Source organism: Garra rufa, unplaced genomic scaffold (genome assembly GCF_049309525.1).
Source record: "Garra rufa unplaced genomic scaffold, GarRuf1.0 hap1_unplaced_001, whole genome shotgun sequence".
In the NCBI taxonomy this organism is placed as follows: Eukaryota; Metazoa; Chordata; class Actinopteri; order Cypriniformes; family Cyprinidae; genus Garra; species Garra rufa.
The window spans coordinates 4,543,492-4,548,491 of NW_027394276.1; the positions used below are offsets into that span (position 1 = coordinate 4,543,492).

At 47.9% G+C, this 5,000-nt stretch overlaps 5 non-coding genes across 5 annotated transcripts; 4 read left to right on the forward strand and 1 right to left on the reverse strand.

Annotated features, from left to right (window-relative positions):
- Positions 1 to 2,244: 2,244 nt before the first annotated feature.
- trnay-gua (transfer RNA tyrosine (anticodon GUA)) lies at positions 2,245 to 2,331 on the forward strand. The gene is given in 2 exon segments: positions 2,245 to 2,281; positions 2,296 to 2,331. It is a non-coding gene; the product is annotated as a tRNA-Tyr (tRNA).
- Positions 2,332 to 2,440: 109 nt separating this feature from the next.
- On the reverse strand, positions 2,441 to 2,512 carry trnae-cuc (transfer RNA glutamic acid (anticodon CUC)). The gene has a single exon. It is a non-coding gene; the product is annotated as a tRNA-Glu (tRNA).
- Positions 2,513 to 2,628: 116 nt separating this feature from the next.
- Positions 2,629 to 2,701, forward strand: trnar-acg (transfer RNA arginine (anticodon ACG)). The gene has a single exon. It is a non-coding gene; the product is annotated as a tRNA-Arg (tRNA).
- A 335-nt stretch (positions 2,702 to 3,036) lies between these two features.
- Positions 3,037 to 3,108, forward strand: trnae-uuc (transfer RNA glutamic acid (anticodon UUC)). The gene has a single exon. It is a non-coding gene; the product is annotated as a tRNA-Glu (tRNA).
- Positions 3,109 to 4,249: 1,141 nt separating this feature from the next.
- Positions 4,250 to 4,336, forward strand: trnay-gua (transfer RNA tyrosine (anticodon GUA)). The gene is given in 2 exon segments: positions 4,250 to 4,286; positions 4,301 to 4,336. It is a non-coding gene; the product is annotated as a tRNA-Tyr (tRNA).
- The last annotated feature ends 664 nt before the right edge of the window (positions 4,337 to 5,000 follow it).

The window sequence follows — 5,000 nt, forward strand, 5'->3', positions numbered from 1 at the left end:
TCATCTACGGACCTGTTTGCTCGATAAGCAAACTGCAAGGGGTCCAGTAAGGGTCCGGTAATGTCCTTCAGGTAAGCCAGAACAAGTTTTTCAAACGACTTCATGACGACAGATGTTAGCGCCACGGGTCTGTAGTCGTTAAGTCCTGTTATTTTGGGTTTCTTTGGAATGGGGATGATTTCAGAACGTTTGAGAGAGGCGGGGACTTCACACAACTCCAAAGACCTATTGAAGATCTGTGAGAAAATGGGTGCCAGCTGATCTGCACAGGTTTTCAGACAGGCTGGTGTGACACCGTCAGGGCCTGGTGCCTTTCTTCTTTTGTTCTTTTTGAAGACCTGGCGAACATCTCTTTCACTGATTTGAATGGGTGTTGCAGGAGTGGGGGAGAGCGGTGATGTTGGAGGTGTGAATGGTGTTTTTTCAAACCTACAATAGAACTCGTTCAGATCGTCTGCCAGTTGCTGATTCTGCAAAGTGCTGGGGGATGGTGTCTTGTAGTTGGTGATGTGCTTTAGACCTTTCCACATTGATGAAGAGTCACTAGAAGAGAATTGATTCCTTATCTTTTCAGAATAATTCTTCTTTGCCACTTTGATCTCCTTTTCCAGTGTGTATTTGGCCTGTTTATACAAGACTTTGTCCCCTTTCCTATAAGCATCATCTTTGACATGATGGAGCTGTCTGAGTTTTGCAGTGAACCATGGTTTGTCGTTGTTGTAGGTTAAACGAGTCCTGGTAGGAATGCACATATCTTCACAGAAACTAATATATGAAGTTACAGTTTCTGTGAGCTCATCCAGGTCAGTGGCAGCAGCTTCAAAAACACTCCAATCAGTACATTCGAAACAGGCTTGTAATACCCGCTCTGTTTCGTCGGTGCCATCTCTTTACAGACTTTGCTACAGGTTTAGCAGCTTTAAGTTTTTGCCTGTAGGTTGGTATAAGATGGACCAGACAGTGATCGGAGAGTCCCAAAGCTGCCCGTGGGACAGAGTGATATGCTCCTTTAATTGTGGTGTAACAGTGGTCCAATATATTACTGTCTCTGGTCGGACATGTGATGTGCTGTCTGTATTTTGGCAGTTCACGGGAGAGATTTGCTCTATTAAAATCCCCAAGAATGATTAAAACAGAGTCCGGGTGTTGTTGTTCTGTCTCTGTGATCTGATCAGCGAGTTTCTGCAGCGCCAGGCTCACGTGCGCTTGCGGTGGAATGTACACGCTCACGAGAATGAACGAGCAAAACTCCCGCGGCGAATAGAACGGCTTACAGTTAATGAAGAGCGCTTCAACATCAAAACAGCATATTTTCTTTAACACCGTTATATCTGTACACCACCTCTCATTGATGTAAAAGCACGTCCCGCCGCCACGCGATTTCCCCGTTGATTCTGCGTCGCGGTCTCCTCTGAACAGCTGATATCCCGGTAGATGAATCGCGCTGTCCGGTATAGCCGCGTTCAGCCAGGTTTCCGTGAAACACAGAGCAGCAAAATGTGAGAAATCCCTATTTGTCCGAAAGAGCAGAAGGAGTTCGTCCGTTTTGTTGGGTAGAGAGCGGAGATTCGCCAGATGTATGCCTGGCAGCGACACCCTGAATCCACGCTGACGAAGCTTCACGCTTGCGCGTCCTGAAGCGTTTGGTAAGCGCCGCCGCTCCGCCAACTACGATGTTGAGCAAAACGTCCGAATAATCAAAAACAGGTAATAGATTTTGTGGTGTGTTCTGCCTAATGTTTAGCAGTTCATCCCTTGTAAAACTGATCGTGTTTGCAAAACAAAAAACAGGAAAAACGAACAAAAACACTAAAACAACTGAAGAGCTAAGCACAGAGGCTGCCATCCGCGGCGCCATCTTATCTTAAAACATTTCATTGTTAATCTCATGATTTTTTCATTTCTGTACCTTGACAGACGGGCGATAGGCTGTTTTTCCTTGAGATAACGGTCACAATGCAAGACCACACTTGTTTTTTCGAATGCGTGGCGTGAGTATTTTTGGAATCTTTTTTTTTACCCGGACAAGGCTTCCACTGACCAGTTCCCATATGGTCTACCGCCAGGATTCCTGGTTTTCACCTAGGTGGCCCGGGTTCGACTCCCGGTATTGGAAGGTGGGCTCCTCTGTGCTTCCCTCTACGAAAAAGGGCCACACGTCTTCCTGCGTCGAAAGCCGTTTTTTGGCCAGCAGTCGAGCTGCAGAAACCTAATAGGCCGAGGTTGTGACCACACAGACCTGCGCCTTCGATAGCTCAGCTGGTAGAGCGGAGGACTGTAGGAGGAGCGTTGGCAATCCTTAGGTCGCTGGTTCGACTCCGGCTCGAAGGAGGTTGTTTTTCACGTGCCCACCTTTTTTGGGGGGGCCGGCCTTCTGAAAGCGGCCAACAGAGCTTCATTTCACAGTCCGCCATTGGGGGGGAGGGGGGGCAAAAGAGCTTTCCCTGACCGGGAATCGAACCCGGGCCGCGGCGGTGAGAGCGCCGAATCCTAACCACTAGACCACCAGGGAAGAGCCGATCTAATGCTGGCCTGCTAATAACATGAGAACAAGCAGACAGCAATACAGGCTTCTGTCACGTCGAAAACCAACGAGTCGGGCTGCAAGCACGAGGATCCCCAGGCGGTGGGCCAGTGGCGCAATGGATAACGCGTCTGACTACGGATCAGAAGATTCTAGGTTCGACTCCTGGCTGGCTTGCTCTCTGATTTTTGCGTAATGCAGTTTGGTTTTGATGTCACAGGCTTGCCGAATTGTTGCCCTATTCCTACGTGCCACCCGAGCTTTGAGAAAAAGTTGGACACGAAATGAAATCCGAACTAGCCAATAATCAGCAACTCACCCGGTTAAAACCGCGTCTCAGTTTCATTGTTAATCTCATGATTTTTTCATTTCTGTACCTTGACAGACCGGCGATAGGCTGTTTTTCCTTGAGATAACGGTTACAATGCAAGACCACGCTTGTTTTTTCAAATGCGTGGCGTGAGTATTTTTGGAATTTTTTTTTTACCCGGACAAGGCTTCCGCTGACCAGTTCCCATATGGTCTAGCGGTCAGGATTCCTGGTTTTCACCCAGGCAGCCCGGGTTCGACTCCCGGTATGGGAAGGCGGGCTCCTCTTTGCTACCGGTCAGGATTCCTGGTTTTCACCCAGGCGACCTGGGTTCGACTCCCGGTATGGGAAGGCGGGCTCCTCTTTGCTACCGGTCAGGAGATAACGGTTACAATGCAAGACCACGCTTGTTTTTTCGAATGCGTGGCGTGAGTATTTTTGGAATCTTTTTTTTTACCCGGACAAGGCTTCCGCTGACCAGTTCCCACGAAATGAAATCTGAACTAGCCAATAATCAGCAACTCACCCGGTTAAAACCGCGTCTCAGTTTCACTGTTAATCTCATGATTTTTTCATTTCTGTACCTTGACAGACCGGCGATAGGCTGTTTTTCCTTGAGATAACGGTTACAATGCAAGACCACGCTTGTTTTTTCAAATGCGTGGCGTGAGTATTTTTGGAATTTTTTTTTTACCCGGACAAGGCTTCCGCTGACCAGTTCCCACGAAATGAAATCCGAACTAGCCAATAATCAGCAACTCACCCGGTTAAAACCGCGTCTCAGTTTCATTGTTAATCTCATGATTTTTTCATTTCTGTACCTTGACAGACCGGCGATAGGCTGTTTTTCCTTGAGATAACGGTTACAATGCAAGACCACGCTTGTTTTTTCGAATGCGTGGCGTGAGTATTTTTGGAATCTTTTTTTTTACCCGGACAAGGCTTCCGCTGACCAGTTCCCACGAAATGAAATCCGAACTAGCCAATAATCAGCAACTTACCCGGTTAAAACCGCGTCTCAGTTTCATTGTTAATCTCATGATTTTTTCATTTCTGTACCTTGACAGACGGGCGATAAGCTGTTTTTCCTTGAGATAACGGTCACAATGCAAGACCACACTTGTTTTTTCGAATGCGTGGCGTGAGTATTTTTGGAATCTTTTTTTTTACCCGGACAAGGCTTCCACTGACCAGTTCCCATATGGTCTACCGCCAGGATTCCTGGTTTTCACCTAGGTGGCCCGGGTTCGACTCCCGGTATTGGAAGGTGGGCTCCTCTGTGCTTCCCTCTACGAAAAAGGGCCACACGTCTTCCTGCGTCGAAAGCCGTTTTTTGGCCAGCAGTCGAGCTGCAGAAACCTAATAGGCCGAGGTTGTGACCCCACAGGCCGAGGTTGTGACCCCACAGACCTGCGCCTTCGATAGCTCAGCTGGTAGAGCGGAGGACTGTAGGAGGAGCGTTGGCAATCCTTAGGTCGCTGGTTCGACTCCGGCTCGAAGGAGGTTGTTTTTCACGTGCCCACCTTTTTTGGGGGGGCCGGCCTTCTGAAAGGCGGTCAGGATTCCTGGTTTTCACCCAGGCGGCCTGGGTTCGACTCCCGGTATGGGAAGGCGGGCTCCTCTTTGCTACCGGTCAGGAGATAACGGTTACAATACAAGACCACGCTTGTTTTTTCGAATGCGTGGCGTGAGTATTTTTGGAATCTTTTTTTTTACCCGGACAAGGCTTCCGCTGACCAGTTCCCACGAAATGAAATCCGAACTAGCCAATAATCAGCAACTTACCCGGTTAAAACCGCGTCTCAGTTTCATTGTTAATCTCATGATTTTTTCATTTCTGTACCTTGACAGACGGGCGATAAGCTGTTTTTCCTTGAGATAACGGTCACAATGCAAGACCACACTTGTTTTTTCGAATGCGTGGCGTGAGTATTTTTGGAATCTTTTTTTTTACCCGGACAAGGCTTCCGCTGACCAGTTCCCACGAAATGAAATCCGAACTAGCCAATAATCAGCAACTTACCTGGTTAAAACCGCGTCTCAGTTTCATTGTTAATCTCATGATTTTTTCATTTCTGTACCTTGACAGACCGGCGATAGGCTGTTTTTCCTTGAGATAACGGTTACAATGCAAGACCACGCTTGTTTTTTCGAATGCGTGGCGTG